The sequence below is a fragment of the Centrocercus urophasianus genome, unplaced genomic scaffold (assembly GCF_019232065.1).
Source record: "Centrocercus urophasianus isolate 14NV4802_14NV808 unplaced genomic scaffold, USGS_Curo_1.0 seq_24, whole genome shotgun sequence".
NCBI lineage: Eukaryota > Metazoa > Chordata > Aves > Galliformes > Phasianidae > Centrocercus > Centrocercus urophasianus.
In genome coordinates, this window is record NW_024884800.1 from 17440018 (window position 1) to 17460701 (window position 20684).

At 49.0% G+C, this 20684-nt stretch overlaps 1 protein-coding gene across 4 annotated transcripts in view; it reads right to left on the minus strand.

Moving 5' to 3' along the window:
* LOC122163888 (melatonin receptor type 1C) overlaps window positions 1–20541 on the minus strand; it is a 28043-nt gene extending 7502 nt beyond the window's left edge. For 3 of the 4 annotated variants that reach the window (XR_006170065.1, XM_042825443.1, XM_042825442.1), the window contains exon 1: window positions 20495–20541. The gene's annotated coding sequence lies outside the window, so the exon portion shown is untranslated. Of the gene's footprint in view, window positions 1–8767; window positions 8853–20494 lie in introns of those variants that run through there. The other variant, XM_042825440.1, reaches the window with a different exon arrangement.
* Between the last annotated feature and the right edge of the window lie 143 nt (window positions 20542–20684).

A 20684-nucleotide genomic window follows, 5' to 3' on the forward strand; every position in this document is an offset into this window, starting at 1 on the left:
CTGTAATTCCTCATTGCCTTTCACTCTCCATCATGTTGTTAACTTCTATGTGGTGTGAATTGGTTTGTGTGTCACTGTGTTCCATCCTGCTACAGTCACACAAGAAGCTCAAGCAGTGTGCATGGCAGCCTGCCCCGCACACAGCAGCAGCGCAGAGCTGAGCACATTTCCAGAGAACCTTGGAAGTTTTCCACATGCCGTAGGTCCAGCACAAGGCTACGGACTGCAGAGGTACAACAAACACAGTTCGCAGTGTAATCCACAGGTTACCTGGAACACAGAACAACCTGGAGCCCGGCAGCAGAGCAGGTTATAACCACGTGCAGGTGATGCAGAAGGAGATGATCCCAGAGTGCCTCCTGCCCCACCACTTTGTGAGCTCCACTCCTCACTCCCATGCTCCTACACCCATGCTTCTGCTCACTCCAGCTGCTCCTGTACCCAGCAGCTTCCCGGAATTATCTGACCGCGCAGGTTATCTGAGGACTTACTGTCAGGGCCTGGCACTAGCCTTCACACACATGGAAGCCCTGCAACAAGTTCTGCAAACCAATCAACCACAAAGAAAGGCTTCCAATGGCAGGCTGCCCGATCACCACCCGACTGCCAGACAAACACACATCAGTCTTCTACAGACATTAACTGAGCATCACTGTGCAAACAGAAGGGTCACAGCCCTGCAGGGAGGAGGGGACCCAGCAGCAGGCCAGATGCAGGTGCATGGGGCTCTCACCAGCAGCCAGAGCAGGTGCTGCACTTCTGCCCAGCTGCAGGCAGTGACTGACAGCTGGAGAGCAGCAGGTGCAAGAGCATTCGTTGAGAAAATGTGCTAAGGTACACAAAGTGTTAGAAGTTTGCTAGTGTTTGTGTTTGTGGTGACACTTCTCTATTTGCAGCTTGCAGTAAGAAGCGTCTTCACCTTTATGCTTCTCTTTCCAGCTTTTATAACAAGCAGGCTACCCAGGGAGGTGAGGGAGACACAGACACCAGAGGGGTTCACAAACCATGGAGATGTGGCACTGAGGGATGTGGGCAGGGAGCATGGTGGGGTGGGCTGGGGTTGGAGTGGCTGATCTTAATGGTCTTTTCCAATGTGAATGATCCTATGATTCATGTCTAGAAGGAGATAAACTGGAACTGAGACCCACATCATCTTCAGAGGGATATAAATACATATAATAGGGTTTGATAAACAATTTAACAGGCCAGAACTGTAAAGCAGACCTCTGATGGCCACGTAGTTTATTTAGCCTTTGAAAGCTTACCCTCACTGCTCAATGCAAAATGCAAAATGCACCATTTGCCTCAAGCAAGGTAGATAAAGTCTTAAAAGCTTTATTCAGCACGCAACAAGACTATTAGCTGTGACAGCCTCCTTTCTGTGTTTTTTTTCACCTGCCACTTGCTGTGCATTTGCTTGTACTACACCGACCTCCACTCTGCAGACAGAGTGCACGTTGGGTTCTGCACAAAGCAGCAGTTCACAGAAACCCCTTTCAGAACAGCATTGTTATTTTTACAATACGAAGATGGAAGTGAGTTCTCAGTCATGTTGTCACATGCAGCTGTTTTGGATTTTGGACTGATCGTGATACTGCGGTGCTCGTGGCTTCTGGACCTGCAGCCCTCACTGACAAGCATCTGCAGCATCAGGAGCTGCGAGGGATGACTGCAGGGCACAAAGTAAGTGCCTGCTCAGAGAGCATCAGCTCAGCCTCCTGTGGGGCTTGTGCTCAGTGCTGCTGTTCCACACAAGCTCTGGGCTGCTTGGGGAGCTTGACCTGAGAGCATCGCACACATGGCAACAATAAAATCTGGACTGACATTTTGACATGGAAAGTGCTTGACAGGAGAGACCAAGCAAAAATCTGAGAAACCCTCTCTAACGTCCAGGCAACAGGAAAAAACATTGCTGCTTAATTCATTAATCCATACATTCTAATTGAGAATTTCATTCAGGTATCTAAGAAGCCTGTTCCAAGACAGGAATAAACAAGAGAAAGAAAAAAAGCATCTGATCGATTATCCCACATCACTGCTCCCCCGGGATGCAGAGGGCACAAAGCACGGTCTCCTGCAGCCGGGCAGACAAGCAGTGGGGCTGCCAGCCTCTCAAATTCTGACTGTGCTGCATAAAGTGATACTGAGGGTAATGAACAGCCAGGGGCGCGCAGCATGCTTGCGATGTAAGCTTAGAGAATGTGGAAATATCCTATGTAAGGACACAGTGAAGGTCCTAGGCAAAAGTAAAAGATTGCAGGATAATTTAACTTTTTTCTGGCAAAAGTTCTTTGAGTTGTTTCCGCACTACTTTGACCTCAGAGAGCAGCAGTGAGCTCTGCATGCACCATCGCCTGTTCTGCTGGTACCATTCCCAAAAGTGAAGGTGAGAGCGCTCAGTGCTGCCCTGTCTTGCAGCAGGACCACATCTGTGAAGGAGCGAGGGTATGGCAGCCCAGCATCCCTTCTGCACCGTGACTGGAAGCCTCAGAGCCCACCTTGCCATGGCTGCAGGAAGCTCCCTGCCCTCTGGTTTGGTTAGAAGCCTTGTTTCTGGAGGATGGGGAAACTCCACTGTAACCACAGAAATAAAAAGGAGCAGCTCCCTCGCACTTCCATCACATTCATTTTTTTCTGCTCCATGTATTATTTTGTCTGCCAGCTAGAGAAAAGAACTGCTTACACTGCTAGGTGGAGGACTGGATTTTAGATGCTTTTAGGTCATGACCTTTAGCTGCATTGCTGTCAGGAACATATCTGAGCCATGCCTTCAGCTGCTCTAATTGAGCGCAGTGAAGGGCAATCATTTGCAATGTTTACACTCCAGAGACTCACAACTTTCATTTGGCTAAGTCCAGACAGCTTCAAAGCCAGATCCGAGCTCGTCAGTCTGTGGAAATGGGCTGGAAATGGAAGACCAGCCCTGCTCGCAGGATTTCCTATCTTTCCTTACACTGCTTACCATTACACTGGAAGCATTGTAAACACCATGCATTTGCCCCAGGTATGTTGCAGGTGAAAGGTAGACACTGACTCTCAGCTGAATAAAATGAATTGAATTCCCTCCTCTTCTAGACTTTTTATCAGGGGTCAGCTCTCTGGTGCCAGTTACTTTCAGGCTTCAGGAGATGCTGTAGTACTAAATTCAGATGACCTTTTCAAGATACACCTGAATACCATTTTAGAGACTCAGACTTGAAATAAGACAGTATTGTGCAGCACCCAACTCCAGGAGCGAGAAAGCTTAACTCAGACAACAGAGGAACACTCAGCAGGACACAGATCAGCACAACACAAAATGCTGCCCTGAATCCAACCTCACTTTCTAATGGAGGCTCAGGACAGTCCTCTAACACATACTGATCCTGACAGCATTGAGCCTCCAGCACTCTTCCAGCAAGAACGAGAGACTAGAATCAAAATAAGTCAGCTGTCATACAAAAACCAAGGCCCTTTCTAAATAGAAGAAAATTAATTTATAAAAAGACCAAGTCTAAATTAATGATTAGAGGAATAATAATGAAAACCTTGAGAAAACAGAACAGAATTACACTGTGTACACATGATAAAATAGAGCATCTGTGCTCTGAGCATCCTCAGTTCAGAGATGCTGAGATGGGCTTAAATGCCCAGAGAAAGCTTATCTGCTTTTCTCATTCTCAGTCATTCTAAAGAAAATTGTTTCCTTTCCCAGCACAGAAAACGGTTGTGCTACCTCAATTACTGTTCAACCAGCCTTCAGTCTGCTGAGAGGGGTAACACTGCCTGCATCACAGATGGCGAAAGACAAACCCATCATCTGCCGGCCTGGCCACGGCTATGAGAACTGAGAGAGAAGCAGTGCATGTAAGGAGGAAACCAGAAAGTGAAAGAAAATCTTTCCTAGACCTTCTGTTCATTCACAACTAGCTACGCATCCCATTGAAAACAGAGTTACTTTCACCTGGGAACACTTTAGAGACTCCGATACAATTGCTCTGGCCAAAATCCAATGCAAACAATTCAAGCTGATTTAATAATAATAAAGATACTGGAAAAAATTACCTCAAATAAAATATTAAAAAAAAAAACCAACAAAGCAAGCCCTAGAGGACCTTTTTACTTTTCCCAGAAATGAGTCCAAAAACAATGTTTCCCAGATCATCAGCAATCTTTGTTTTAGATATTCTACAGGGCTTACAGGACTTGAGTTGAGTCTGGGTCCAGGATGGGCAACAAGGAGCCGCTGGTGATGTGAGAAACCCCTGGGAATGAGGAGTCCCAAGGGAATTCCAAGAGGACATCTCCTTATGGGTGGTTGTTTTTTTTTTCCCAATGCCTTGTGACATTTAGTCATCTCTGAGGTGCAATGTGTTCAGATATGAAAAGAGAAAAGCAGTCCACACTAAACCCGTTCTAACATAGGCACATGTGAATGTGGCTTAACTGGATGTGCTCCAACACCGATACAACAGGAAGTCTAACTGTGGCTAATATCCAACTGGATGAAAAAGGATAAGATTTTATGGGACTGTGACGCTTAAATTACTGGAACAACATCTTTCAATAGGCAGGCACGTGTGCAGGCAGAAATACACATGGCAAATGGGAGATCTTGTGCTACTGGAGCACAGCCAACGGGGCTGAGCAGACACCTCTGCTACCAACAGCTTCCAGCACAAGAGCGCTGCTGGATTCTGCTCTTACACAAGCAACATCTTGACCTCAGAAAAAAACAACAAACACCAGAAAGAATAAAAGATTCTGGGGAAGAAAAAGCCGCTCGTGAACCAGAGAAACTCTGAGGTTGCCTAATCCCGAAATACCCTGAGTCCTACTTTCCTGTCTGTAATGATGGGGGCAGACCTACTTTAGAGTTGCATAATCACCATCAAGCGATGGGGCTTTTAAGTGTCTCCTTAAACTCTTCTGCCCTTTCTCTTTTTATCTCCATTGAAGTTTTCTCAGCAAGAAATAAATCACAGGGATTTCTTCTCTCTGAAACTATTTAACATCCCAACCAGAATACTTCAAAGTGGTACCATGAAACTTTTGCCTTATGCCTCCCATCACAGGCTTAGAAACAGGACTACGTGCAGCCCTTCAAATTCCAGCCCTGCATTTAAGCCAGTCCCTGAATGCTGGGGAGACTGCTTCCCCCTCCATTGCCTGTAGGGCTGGGGTACAGGCAAGACACCCACCTGAGATGCAGCTGAAAGTCACCCCAGAGGTCAGTTGATTGTCCCTGCAGGGACAGCTTCTCATCCTAGAGATTACCAACAAGATGGAGTACTGAAGATGGAGGCCATTGCCCTTACTCAAATCCAAGCAGCTTCCCATCCCACATGCTGCAAATAGAGGTTTTAATCGTGTGCTGGTTGAGCAAGCCTAGAAACAAGGGAGGATAGAAGCAGCACCTTCAGCCAGTGTGCCAGCTCCCCCAGGCAGGGTAAAGAAGAGGAGAGCATTGGCATTTCACACTGCCTTCTGCTACTGAGGTGCTGCAACTCCTGTCAGCTTTAGAGGTCACCCTTTCATCTGCCATTCGCTCTCCAAAGGCAAGAGAAATGGTCGAGATTCCTATTTTTTTGAAAGAAAAACCTCACTCACTCAGCCTCTTCTGAAAGGCCCTCTTCCTTACAGCTAGGCTTTCCTTGTCTAAAAACAGCATTTTTAAAGAGCTGTCATTTGTCAAGCATAAGATACGAATTTCTGTCTCCCTGTCTCTTCAGAATCATTTGTAACCCTCCATTTCCTCTGCTTAGCAGGATTCACTGATATTTTTGCCTTTCACTGCTGAAATCCCAGGTTGTTAGCTGTCCCCAGTGACGCATTTTTATCAACAAGCTCCAAAGTGACAAAGTAACTAAGGAGCTACATCAGTATGAAACAAAGGCTGGGCTTAGTACAGAGGTGTCTACGAGAGATCTTTGCATCCAAATACAAACACAGATATCATACATTCATCTTGAAGTGTTTTGAGCTTTTGCAGTATCACGTATCACTAAAAATACCTTTCTGAGAGGGGGCTGTTTTGACAGGTTAGACAGGTTGGGAATTTCCAGCAGGAGCCTAACACACGACCCCAGGGCAGGCAACAAAAACTCACAGCATGCTGCCCACCTCTTTCTTCAAAGGGAGCCCCCATATCAAGCTGTTAGGAACACAGACAGTACAGGCAGATCTGAGGCGAGTTTAGTGCGTGCTGCAGTGAGCTTTGCAAAAATTGTGCCAGAAAATTTGCTTGGCACACTGCCGGAAATGTGTGAGAGCTTTGCACATTAATGAGAAACTGAGCAGAGTCCAGCAAACGCCCTGCGCTTCGTGAGCAGAGCTGGCAGCATGGCCAATGTGAGTGCATTTCCTGGCAGGGATGAGAACGCACCCACAGTGGTTGTGCCCCTACCTGTGCAGCTCAACTGACACCCGAGAGCCAGGAGGTCATCTTCAGTCCTGCAGGACTGTCCTTGCACTCCACGTGAAGCCATCAGCAGCCTGAAATGGCTAAGTCAAACATCTGCATGCATTTTAAGGAACCCACGGGTGATGAGCAACATCACAGCCCAAAGGTAGCAGGGTCTGCAGCGTCAGCAGCAGATGGAAGGACATGCATGGAAAGACAGAGCTGCAGCACGGGGAGCAGGCTGCAGCCAGGCACGGGGCAGGGTGCTCCAGCCACCACAGCTGCTGCCTAGGCAGATATGACCAGGGAGCATGTTGGCTGCACATCACGAAACACGCAGAGCCTATGCCAGCAGCCAGCATCTCAGCATCAGGAGTGCAGGGCACAGAGTGCTGTCACTAATTGGGAAGAGGCAGGAGCGAAGGGCAGAATGGGGAAGAAGTCTTCTTTGGTCTCCCCCAACAGTTCAGAGTCTTTCCCAAATTCAGCTACATAACAAAGCCTTTAGAAGGAGGACTATGGCTTCCTCTGCCTTAGGAACAAAGCGGGAGCTCTCATGCCAGTGCTGCCTTCTGATACTGTCCTTTTATCATTTGTTCGGGAATGAAGCTGTAACAAGGCAGATTCATATCAAATGACAAATAACAGCTGTGGGGAACAGAAAAAAGTGCTGCACTTTATTAGAACCCTTTAAGACCATGACAGCCTGAAACACACTGTCAAAGTGGCAAATGCAGCTGAAAAGGGGAGACAGAGATCACAGTAGCTGCTAAACCTAATGAGAACTTGCTAAAATTAAGGGCCACCCTCCCCCTTTCATATTCAGTTTCAAAACACCACGTAAAGAAATTCAACCCTTTATAAAGACTGTGTCATTAGTGCAGATGTGACACAAAACCCTGGCAAGGATTTCAGATTGAAAGGTAACTGTGAACTCCCAGGCGGTGGCTAAAACCCTAGGAATACATTCATCCTGTATTACGCTGAAGCCCTCCAATATTAAAGTCATAAATCTTGCCAGAATGAATTTCACCATTATTCACTTGGTGTTATATCGCTTAAAAACCTGCAAGCATTCAACTGGGAGAAAGAGAAGCTGATGTGTCTGGAGCATCAACTACGAAACACACCCAGGACTGACAAGTATCCTGCAAGCCAAGTGATAGGTTTTGCCTTAAGGGTGCTGACTTGCAGAGGGCATGGGAGCATTCTGCTTCTAACAGGTCCAAAATAAAACTGAAAAACAAAATGAAATACTTAATCTGCCAGCCAGGCCCAGATCACCCCCAGCAGGAGCGTGCTGTGCTGACAGAGCTCTGCAGTTCTGCACCAGGCAGTCCTGCAGGGAATCATTCAGAGCTAGTCTCACTTTGGAGCACTGGCCACAGGGACAGACAGGAGACTTCAAGCGAGGAATTTGCCAGGTAACTGCCATGCAGTCTTGAGCAAACCACTGCTCGGCATTTCAGCTCCGTGCTCTGCCAGCAGCAGATGATGGATGGATGATCGGAGGATGTCGACGGCAATCGTGCAGACCAGAGGAGCTCCCGACGGACTCCAACACGGATTGCTGTACCCAGAGCTGTCCTGCTGCTCCCACTTGGGACCCATTCATGCTCCATACAGCCACAGTCCGGTCCTGGACTGCCAGCACTTCAGTGCGCACACCCTGCGTCAGCCTGCAGAGCTGCCCAAGGTCTCCTCAGGAGAAACCTTGCCAGCTTAGTTCCCCACTGCCTGCACACCTACCAGCGGGCCCCGCTTTAACTAGGACTTCACGCACACCTCTTGGCTTCCTGAAACTGGACACAAATGCTTACCTGCCAGGAAAGAGAGCTTTGGCACCGGCGTACAGCAGCACGGTGTTGTGTCCCTGGCTGTAACGGCAGCACTGTGTGACTGCTGGGAGGAATGACGCAGCTCAAACTGCCAGCACTGAACTGCATGGTGCTCTAGGACCAAAGCACACCCAGGCAAGGCACAAGAGAAGGACACGGGAAGCACAAATTATTGACTTTTTTTTTTTTAGTCAGCACTTTCTGCACAATCCTCCGATGGAGCAGCTGTTGTGGAAGACGCAGCACAGTGAGTCACTGTGATGGTATATGTGAGAGCTTCCTCAGACTGTCCAAAGACAGACACAAGCAGAAGCATACGTCGGGCTGCTTTTGGGTAACGGCAGCATTTACTACAATGTCATCTTCCAGCAAGTCTATTCTGGTAATCACAGAATTGCATGAAACATGGCTGAATGGATGCGGAGAGGTTACCTGATTCACCAAGAGTCTTCCTCCTTGGGAGACAGCACAGTGAGCTGCTCTCACTAGCTGGGGTGCCAGCTGCCCCCACCAGCCCAGCAGACACTCACCCCTTCTGTGTACAAACCTCAGAGTATCAGTGCTCCTCTTTTATCCTATCCATTCCCTTGAGAAACGAAGTGTGTCTGATCACAATGTCTGCCTCTCCCCGGTCGTTTTTGTTTCTGAAGGCCAGCTTCATTCCCATTTTATAGAAGAGTGGATGACTCATTAAAAAAAAAAAAAGGTTTCCACACAATGGAAACAATGGTTTTCAGCAGAGCGGGGATATTGTTTGTGATCACACTCATTTAAAAGGTATAGGGTGACCCAAGTTTTCCAGGAAAGCGGGGCATTCCGTTTTTACAAAACTACAGAGCACGGAACAAGTTCATACATACACAGTGCAGAACTGGCCTGTGGGAAAACTGGCTTCATTTCGGAGCTCAGGGGTTAGCTCAACTTTTGTATGGATGACGCCCAAAACCAGAAAAAACAGAGGTAATAACAATGCTGGTGAGAAGTCGCTGCCAGTGTCAGGTTGAATGAACCCATCTTTAATCCCTCAGCCTCAAGGAGGAAAACTGCATGTTTCATCCTGGGCATGGAGTTATTTGCAGAAGTCTCCTCCAAGCCCCAAACGCTTCAGCAGGATTAGCAAAGGCAGCAGCAACAGCTTAGATGTCTTTTGGAACTTGCACACTCCAAGACTTGGAAATCAGCAAACAATCCACAGACAGACACAATAGAAATGTCCCAGGGGTGCAGACAGTCTCCATTAGAGTTTAGACTTCAACTGATAGCAGAGCCTCTGTCTATGAGGTCCCCAATCACAGGACACAAAATGGAGGAAATGAAGACTGGTGAGACAGGCCCACCAAGGAGACCAGGGACCGGGCTCCCGAGGGGAAGCGCAAAGCTGGCACTGACTGCCATGGGGCACACGTGTGCAAACAACAGAGGCAGCAGCACCTTTGTGACAGCATGCCCTGTACTGCAGTGACAAGGACTGCATGCTCCAGGAATTCCCACAAGTTCTTGGAGAAGCGCTCCCTTTGCAGAAGAAGTAGTTGCCGTAGTATAAATAAATAAGCAAAACCTGCAAAATATACATATGTTAGGAAGGCAGCAGGCCCAGATTTAAGTGGAACAATCACTGCGTAATGCCGCAGTACAGCAGAAAGGTTGAGGGTTACCTAAATTGCCACTTGAGAAAGAAAAAGCAAGACAAGGAGGTTGAAGTAGTGCTAGCCAGCACAGACAAATTGGTTCGCTAATGGATCTGATGCTGACTTAATCTTCTGATTTGGCAGTGCCCTGAGAAGCCTGCTCTTTTTGCCTCCCCTTACCTAAATGAAATTAACCTATTCCAGAAAATTAAGGACAATTTATCAGGCCATTGAAGGTGGACTGCTTGTTGGAGCTGGGTCTGTGTTGTTCCCCCCGAGAAAGAAGAGAAACTTGGCAATTCAGAAACACGAAAATGGGAGGGCTGGCAGCGTCCATGCAGACTCTGGCTGCCTGGCACCCCAGTGCACAGCCTGCACACCCCGTCCTGCATTCTGGAAGCACTGTGTGCACATTGGTGCCGCAGGAAGTGTCACTGCCAGCACATCAACCAGCCAAGGGCTTCTGAATGAGCACTGCAGGGCAGAGTATTTTGCTGCGATGCCAAGCCCTTTTCATTCTTTGGTGAAGCTGAAGGTAGCTGAGGCTGTGCAAGGGGACTGCAGGATGCCGCACTCTCCTTTGCCACCTTCCAGGCACAAGGCAAGACCCACATCAGCAGCAGCAGAGGGCTCAGCCCTGGCTCTGCGGACACCAGGAAGCATTTTACATGAAGCCAGCATTCACAGGTCCTCTGCTCCACCCCACAACCCTCCCATGGTTGGTGGAAGCCTCCCACACCACAGGTGTGCCTCCACCTCCTGCAGTTACCTCCTTCCTCGCATGATCTCCAGCAAATGTGCATGCTGAACAAAGAAGTGATATTGGGATCTTTATCCATGTTGGGGGTTCTGCTGCGAAGGAAGTGCAACTGAGAATGTGTTGGGAAAGAAGCTCTGGTGACATTGTGTAAAAGCAGGGGAGCAAAGTTCTGCTCCACAATGCACGACCGTCTCCTCCCTATTCACAGAGTGTTTTCCATGGATGTGGTCTTTTGTTTACAACAACACTTGTGGCTATTGGAACAGTCAAACAAACATCCAGCAGATAACAAATTCAAGAGCCTAAAAATGCTATGCTTATAATTATCATTAATAGTCATTATGAAAGCATCCGAGAAATCTCCCAATCCCCTATACAGGATAATAGAATTCAGAGTTTACCAATGCTCTGGAGATATATTTTGGAAACTAGAATGACATAATGCAAAATATATTTCATTACCCACATAACGTCCAAGACAAAACTAGATACTGGATAAAGGCCAGATGGGAAGTCACAAACTTTTGCAGTTCTGCACCTCATGGGGTATTCAATCTTTAGATAATTGCACAGGCTCAGACTCCTGCACATGATATCACACAAATGATTACCTATCTGCCCTCATTTCCCAGAGATACATGATCACAGAGGCCTTAATGGGAGGACACCACACAACCTCAAAAAGAATAAACACACTTTATCCTCACAAGAGACCGTTAAGACACCGAAGGGATGTGGAAAATTGGAAATAGCATCCATGCTGAGAGCATAAATGATCCTTCTCTACGGAGAACAGAACTGGGCTGCTGCACCTCACTGGGAAAAGCAGAAAAACATTTGCAAACACAAGTCCTATTACAAGAGCCATAAATCCACATCCCACAGTTCCTACTGTTCCTCTCCTCTCATTTCTACTTTGGCCCTTGTTGCTTTCTTCTGTATTTCAAAGGACAGGGAAGAGCCAGACACCGCTGCAGCCAAACCCGGTTCATCACTTCCCCTCTCAGCACAGGAGGTCCCCAGGCGATTCCCCCTCTCACAGGGACGTTCCCAGCAGGGCAGCTCCCAGAGGGAGCGCAGCCGATCTCACTGCTCCTGCAGCAGCAACATCAGGAGCACAGCCTTAATAATGGCTTTGACAGATGTATTTAACAGCAGTGCAGGCAACATCACAAGTTAAGCTCTTGTTTCTGGGTCTTTTCTGTTCTTCAGTCCCTCATCACATCCAGCGTGTGAACCATCTAATTTTCAGGTTTTAGGAGGAGAAAGGGCATAAAGCACCACACAAAATCAAAACTGCATAAAGTGCTTGCTCATAAGGTACTACATTCTCCCCCACTTCAAATTTTCTCTCTAAGCTGGGATGAATATGTACAGTATTTTGAATGGAATAAATCACGGACCCTTCCAGAAATGACACAGAGCCCCGAGGCAAAGGGCTGCCAAACATGCTGTCCTGGATAAGCTGTAGAAATTTTCTGTATTTTGATTGTTCTCCTTTTGCTTAAGCGTCCCACACTTTCACCTCTGTACATTAACAGTGTCTTGGACATTGAGTACCTCCAGAACCAAAAAGCGTTCAGAAAGCCAAGTCAATAAGATCCATACTTATCATGTTGGATTACTCCGTGGAGACCAGAGGGCTCACGTGCACTCTCAGGAGAAGAGCTGGGGGTCATCTGTCCCTGTCCCACCGCCAGCAGCAGCTGCCTCCCACAGAACACACACTGGGCTGCTGTGAGCCAGCGCGCCCCGGGGAGCGCTGCTCCTGATGTGCAGCCAGGCACTCCAAGCTCACATGTAGTATTAATGTATGTGGTATTAATACATCTAATATTAATACAACACGCTCGCTTTCCTAATGAGAGCACTCATTTTTAAACACCGCTCCGGTAAATACGCAAGAAAATGTTACAAAGTGGATGATGCATAAAGCTTTCACTTACCAAGTTAATGAAACTAACTGGAGGAGGAGATAAGGCGAGGAAGCAGCAGCTGAGGCCTGGGAGGGAGGGAAGGTGCTGTGTCTACATGAGACGATGCTGCCAGGGCCAGGCACAAACAGTGGCCAGAAAACCCAACTGATTCAACAAAAACACACCCTGACAAAGCAGACAAATCTTGATGAGTCTCTTCCCAGAGAAGCCTGCATCACATAAGCCTAACTTGGTGTTAGCTCAAGGATCTCCAGCAGAGCCACAGCCATGCTGCATGGGTGATGGCTGCCTGGGGCTCGAGGCTCTGCCGGTGACAAACCAATGGAGAAGCCCAGCAGTCCCTGCAGATGCCCTGGCTAAGCAGGTCAGGTACATGCCTTGCCTAGAGTAAAGCCCCCATCGTATACAGAACAGCCCAAGCTGCATCCACTATACAAGATGCTGTGAGAGCAAGCGTCAGCTCTGTGCTTGATGCCAAAGAGCCCTACAGGAAGTACAGGAAACCTTGCTGCAGAAATAAGTCAAACCACTCTTGTCCCAAAACAACACAGGGCCAAATTTACAACCTTTTATTTTCCCCATTCGGTAGAGGGGAATAATCTCACACAACAGCACATGTCCAGTATGATTGCTTTGGAGAAATGAGAGGCTTACACCTAAGGGAAGTGTAAAACCTGCATCACTAAGGTTTCCTCAGCATCAAGGGAACGAAACATTGCCTCCTGGTGATTAAGAGTGTAATTATTAGTTCTGAAACACTTTGAATTACAAGGTGCATTTTCTTTAAATGGGCACTACTGTTACTGCAAGCAGACATGAACCGCTGATTTACCCATGACTCAACAGCCCCACGTGTTTGGTGCACTGGGCACTTTCTGCTCCGCGCGCTGCCCTCCTGGCTGGTTGCCATAAACAATCAATTGAAACGTAAACAGAAGCTTTTGGAGCAAAGTTGTTCAGAACAGATGTATAAATTAAAACACCAACTACAGTGATATCTTACCAATGGTTTCTTCTGAACTCTTAACATCTATGTGTGCACACTTGGATCTCAGTAAAGCTTACAGGTAATCTCAAATTCAAGGCCATATTCAAGCAAACCTTTCCACTTAGACTCACTCTAAAATCGGGAGGAAATCTGCCAGGCAGCATAAAATTTCTGCTGATAAAATCTGAATCAGGCTTCCCCCATGGTGACGTTAATAAAGTATCTCCTATTAATCTGCAGTATTTCCTCCACTTTCTAAAGTAAAAAAGCCTGGTTCCAGTGACTTCATTGCAAAGCAGGTCTTAAGCAAAATTAACACGGGAGAAAAAGACTTCATGAGTTTCCCAGACACAATGCTGACAAGAAATGACACATATCTAACTGCCGTGTAATTGCAATATAATTTTCATACTGAAATGAAAAAAGTGGCTGTGTACAAACCAGAACTGCACCGCAGGAAAGGAAGTATCAGAGCCTGCTTGTTTGATTTCATCCCACGTGCAAGGAAAAGTGGGTATCTTTCAACACTCAGAGCAAACAGACAACAGCATCTCTTTTGAAGGTAAGAAAATGGTGAAGGACTGGCTCATCGACACAGTTTGAGCACCTCAGCAGCTGCAAACTGCTTTGTAAGGTTAATAATCCACCAGAAGATCTGCAGCCTTACGCTGGGGAAAAAAATGACTCAAAAAAGGAAGCGGATAGAACTGCAGTCAAAATGTAAATAAGGAAGGACAGATGCCACCGCGGGAAGGCAGAAATAGTCTCGCTCCTTGTAAGACCTACTTGTTGTTGCCCACTGCTCCACTTCCATTTCTGTAGAATTTATTCCAAAGCAAATGTATTATTTTAAAGACTCCGCAGAGAAGGCGGAGAAGGCAGTGCCTGTGCTGAGGGACACAATGCTGCTGTTCAGCCACCGGTTACTTCTTGCTAATAGCAGAGGCTTTGTCTAGGCTGGGATTTACCAAGATTTTAATTAACAGTTTCCGAGGGTAAAGACACACCAGGAAGGCTCCTCTCATTAGCTAGTTAGCTAATTGTCCCAATTAAGCAGGGCAAAACAGTTTGACTCCCTGGTTTCCTTGCACACAAACCCTTCACCCGGCACTCCCGCAGGCTGCTGCCCAGCTCCCATCTGATCATCCTGTAGGAAGATTGGGCAGGCTGCAGCAGGCAGCATTGCTCGGCCTTTTGATGCCCACCCAGACTTGTGCCACGGTCACCACAGCTGTCCTGCAGTGAGCAGAGCGTGCTGACAGCCCTGCTGAGCCATGGGTGGATCGGGGCTGGCTGCCCAGCACCCATCAGCAAACTCTGGGGTGTCCGGCCACCCTCAAGCCAGTGCAACAGGGGAACCGTGCCCAAAGGTGGTGCTAAGATCATTTAACACACCCAGACCTCAGGGCTCTGCAGAAGACACTGAGCAGACGGTCTCAGACTTGCTGGTTAAACCCAAACTTCCAATGTTCAGGAACAAGAATGGCTGAATGTCAGAAAGCACAGAGCGGTGCCATCACTGTGGGGCTGTACAGAAGCCTGCACAGCATTCCCTTCCTCACCCCCAGCCCAGGGCACGGCCCTGTCCTCCTGCTGCGCTCTGCCACAGCCTCTGGATGGGATTAAACACTACCCATCCGGAGTGGAGAAAGAAAAGCAAACAAAATGCAAAGGAAATGGGAAAAAAAAAAAAGCAAAAAAAAAAAGCAAACAGAGCACGTATGCCCACCTTCCCTCTTCCTGACACCACACAGAAACAAGCTTTCTTTGTGACCTCCCAGACTAAAAGGCAAAGCAGAGCCCCCGGAGGATGCAGATGAGTCCGATGCAGATCTCCTAATGAGTGGAACTTCACTGTAACTAATCCAAGCGCAGTGTGTGGAGACCTGCAGCACCAGGTAGCACAGCTCATCTGGAGCACGCATACTGTGCTGTGGGCACGTCCTGCCCCACACAGAGCCTGTCCTGAGAACACCGTGTCACGGCAGGGCCTCCCTGTGAGGAGCTGGGTCGCCATACAGCCTCCCCACAGCCCCTTCACATTCCCCTTGCTGTTGGCCAAGACCCCCAGCTCCCTCTGCAGCGTCCCATCCCCTGTGCTGTATGTTCAGCCAGGGCTGCTCCCTCCCAGACACAGCATCCAGTATTGCTCTTGTTAAACTGAATACAACCAGTGATTGCCCAGCTCTCTTGTTTCTCTGGATCACTCCAGAGGCACCTCTGCACTCGACATCAGCAAACTTACTCAAAACATCTTCTAATTCTACATTCAAGTCAAGAAGACAACAAAGAGAACTGCCCTGGAGAATCCTGCTACTGACCAGCCTCCAGCTTGATGGAACTCCATTTACTATCACACTTTGGACCTGACCCATCAGCCAGTTGCTCACCCAGCACATTCTGGTTTTGCCTCGTGGCATGCTGGACATTCTGTGCAGGAGGATGAGGAGCCCACCCTGGGCTCTGCTGCACACCTCTCCTCCCAGCCAGCACTGCACCATGTGGCAGAGAAGCACGCAGAGCGTGGGCAGAGCGATGCAGGAGCCAGGGCTGCAAGGCAGGAGGTGCTGGTGCTGTCAGGCTGCCAGGAGGCACTGAGAGAAGGGTCCTCACTCAGCTAGAAGAAACCTAAAACCTCTATCCACAACTGCACAAGTACTTAGCCCAGGAACGCCTGCAGGGACTGCTGCTGCCCGTGGCACAGAGCCAGGACAACGTGCCCAGGAGGCTCTGGCCTGACCACTGCCCCAGGACGGACCACCACCTCCCCACAGCACGCCCACCACATTGCTTCCAGAGCCCACTGGGCAAACTGGGGAACACTGTGCTGCCCCACAGCCTGCTGTTTGCTACAGCCTCGCTGAAGCGAGAAAAAGAGCTGACCAGCATGAGAGCCCAGCAGGGAGCTGCAGTCCCCTGACAGAGCCCTGCGTCCAAGTGGGCCAGGAGAGATCAGTGCCCATGGTGGGAGCTGCGCCACGAACTGGCAGAACAGATGAGCAGCTGTCTATGATGTACAGAGAGAAATTAGTCATCTCAGGCTTGTAGCAGATTGCTGGAGGGTTTGTGGTGCTAAAAAGAAAAGAATAAAAAAATACTCTCAAACCACCTACACGGACTTGGCAGCTTTCTAGGACAAGGAAATCCTGCAGGATTCCTGGGAGGAAACAAGTCACAGCTCCCAAATGCATATGAGATACGAAAACAGAACATGGTCCAACACGATGCCTCTAAAAGGTCAATTTCCCCAAACCACAACCAACCAGGCACAAAAATAACTGAACCAAAACACCCAAATAAAAACAAATGTGGCAGTGTTCAATGGGAGATGTTCAAAGAGACTTCAGCAGAGCTCTCCTTCTTCCAAAAAGAGCAATGTGGCATTCAAAAAAATTTACTTTGCTTAAAATAAGGATCAGGACGGGAGCCAAATGAAGAAATAAATAAGTAATAAATAGAAAATCTACTTCACAATTAATAGCTGGAAATAACACATTTAGTAAAGGAAGCTAAACAGTATGACAAGAAATAATGGCTACAGGTATGTCAGGAAAAAAAGCAGCCATCTGTCAACACAACAGGCTGACGGTAAAACTGTACAGCCAGTGTAAAGCAGAAGCATTTCTCTTTACATTTGCAGACATGAACAACTTATCTATGTTTCAGTCAGAACCAAGTTCTCTCAACTCCAGAAGTGGGAAAAGTATTCAACGCTACCGCACATCTTTCAGGTCAGCAGAACTAGAAGTGGGGCCACGCAAGGGAGCTCCCCAAATCCCTACGAACAACCTTTGTAAAAGAAAGCAGAGAAACGTCGCAGGGCAGTGCGGAAGTTCCGGAGGTCCTGGAACAATAAATACAAGCCCACTCAAACACAAACGCTCGCGCCGTGCCAACATTCTCAGGCGGCTAAGGGCTGACCCAGGAAGCGCGGGCTGATAACCCCGGCTGCAGCCCGCATGGTAGGCAAAGGGCAGAGCAAGCAGCACAGGACGGGAGATGGAAACGCAATGGGTGCTGGTCAGCACAGCTCTGCGGGAGGAGGGCCTGTCAGACCCATCTGAGGGCTCCTCTGAGACGACGCATTTGGCTGACAAAGGTAACTGTGCTGACATAACGCGCGCAGACTTGTGCGTGGCACTTGACTTGGGCTGGTGTGACAGCCTGCCACAGAACCCCCCGCACAACACAAGCACTGCGTGTGTGCCGCGAGGGGACGGGATGCAGGCAGAGCCCCGGGGCCTTGGTGGAGTTACACCCACGCTGAGTGCCCCACGAAGGCTCATCTCCACGAACAGACAACGTCTCTACCAAGGAACAGGAGCCACGAGGCAGCAGAGCAGCTTTCTGCAGGGAAGCTCCAGGCTGCAGGAGGTTTTCAGAGAATGCACATTTTGGCTGCGTGTCTCTGTTTGCACAAAGTTCAGGAGGGCTGCAGAAGTGCACATCCAGAGCCTCTGCCCAAAGAACAGGCTAATTCTTTTAAAATGTTGGCTATTTCTTAGCAGAGTTTTCACATTAGTAAAGCTACAAGGACCCGCAAATGACAACCTGCATGCTCAGATATGCAGCAGCTCCCACTTGGCCGTGTGTCTGCACATGCCATGTAATGCACTTGCTATTTCCCACATGGGTCTGAAGATACGCTCAGCCCTCTGAGCTCCATCTAGCAATAACATGGGGAGTATCACCACCCATCTGACACGTCCTCCTTCCCACAGGGAAAACAGAGGCAGTGGTTTCTCCCGGACAGTTTTAGAGGTCAGACTGCAAAGGCTTTCAGCTGCCAGAAAAGTTCACTCCTCCTCATCTGCCTCCATAAAGGCACACGGACACCCCTCCTGCCAGAGGAGCAGAGTTCTGCCTCATGCATGCCCTTTGCCTCAGCCTTTTCAGTGTCCTGCACCACAAACACACAGACCAAAGCCTGTGATCCTGTTTGAAGCTCCCTGGCTACATGAGCAGCTCCACACACACATGGGTGTCTGGGTGTTACTCCAGGGAAGTAAAGGCTGAACCAACCACTACTGGGGAAGCCCAGAGCTTTCCATGAGTCTGGGTCCCCTCTGCCCACAGCCATCACCTTCTGCATTCATCCAGTGGTGGGCAACACTGTGCCCCAGGCAGACACTGCTGGCAATCAAGCACAAGCCCGCTGCACTGTGCCACGTCCTGCAGAGAAGACCAGGACCAAAGCCCCATCTCCACGACAGCGATCCCACACTGCGCAGTGCCAGCTTCACAGCTCAGTCTGGTCCAGCTCGGCCTGGGTACAGCCCTGGCTCCAAGTGGACAACACTGCAGCTGTTCTCCTTCTGGATCCCCTATAAGCCTGTTCCAGCAACAGGGCTGGGTGCAACCAGGATTTGGCAAGAGCTGCCACATTCACACTGGCATCCTTTTCATCTATTGCTTCCCTTAGTGTAGGTTCAACAGGAGCGGGAAAAGCCTTTGCTCAAAGGACTTCCAACCAGACGCCACACCATGCCCAGCCCTGCTCCCTGTGCTGCCCAGGGGCCAAGGGGCAGCAGGAACTGCTCCTGGTGCTGCTGCTGCTGCTGTGTGATGCTGTGCGAGCATCCTTCACACACACAATCCTAGCCAAACAAGATGACAATCAGGTGGTGCTTGGATGCGTTACCTTAATGAACTTCAGACCACCACTACCTGCCCAACCAGCACCCTCCCCTGCTGCTGAGCTCCTCCAGTGTCATCCCCAACACACCCACACCACCAAAGCAGGACAGGGCTCCTGACACCAGCTGCTGCTCTGAAGTGAGCACCTCAGGCTCTGTGCACAGCATCCGCCCAGGACGGCTAATGAGGGCTTCACCTGTGCTGCCCTCAACCGTGGCTCCCAGGGGTTTCTCAGGGAGCAGATCTCAGGCTGCTACGCGGGAGGAAATTTTGAGAATATCTCCAATATCATGCAAAGTCAGTCTCCGCTTTTGCAGTAACTTTAACTTAGCTCACAGGGGAGACAGTGTCACAACATGCAATGTGTGTGAGCAAACAGAATGAAAGGCAATGAAAGCAGCTGATAGTTCTCAATCCACTCGTTCCACTTCCCAAGCTGACAACGAACCGCCAGCTCTCTGGGGGCTCCGTTTATCCTTCCCACCACACACAAGCTCACACCGCTCACATTTTGAAACAAAGCTGAGGACAGTGGCAAATGTAATGCGTGTTTACGTACCGTGGATACCACGGGGCTCCTTCCTTGTGCCAGAGAAAACACAGCGACTCAATGGCAGGGCTGCTGCCCCCTGCCCTGCCCCAGCCAGCAGCCACACTGCACTGCCAGGAATCATCAGATGTTGTCCCATCTGCTACTGGTACAGCCCCTACTTGTACGGAGCTCTATTGAGCAACTCCACATCTACAGAAGATACAGAGATCAGCATCTCCAGAATGCTTTTAACTTTCTCTTGTTACAAATACTGGAGACATTTCATCCAAACCATTTAACAAGCCATAAAAGTAAAGGTCACTCGATGTGTCTGGCTGTAAAAGCAGTCAATGTACCCTTAACAGCACCGTGCAGCTCCCCTAAGAGCCATTTATGTACCTATATCCTCAAACGACACAACTTCGAAGGCAAAAAGGAGGACGCCCTCCAAACATACAGTTCTCTTTAAAAGGGTTAACAGCAGCATCACCGTTATCACTTCCCTAGATTAACTCATTACGCGAGCCAACGCGCAAAGCTTCAGAGCAGACTCTCAAAGCACCGCGCACAAGCTCCGCTCTGCTGCCACTCGGTCACCCGAAGCTCAGCAGCTTCACGAAGCACCCGCTGGGCGCACGGCGGGGACGTCGCAGCCGGCGTTTGGCGGAGCAGCAGCTGGGCGTGCAACGGGAGCTGCCCCTCCGCACCGCTGCCTGAGAGGACCCGCTACCGCCGCCTGCTTCCCCTGCTCCTTCCCGGCTCTCTTCTCCTTGAAACCGATGAGGGCTTTACCTGGATCGCGACCGGAGGACGGGCTCCTTTATTTGCAGCTGTCTCTGGGAGACAAAACTTCGAAGAAGTTGGAGAATAAAAAGAAAAAAAAAAAGAAGAAAGCAAGGAAAGAACAGAGGAGGAAGACGACGAAAACAGGTCCACTCAGGCAGCGGTGCGGAGGGGCAGCTCCCGTTGCACGCCCAGCTGC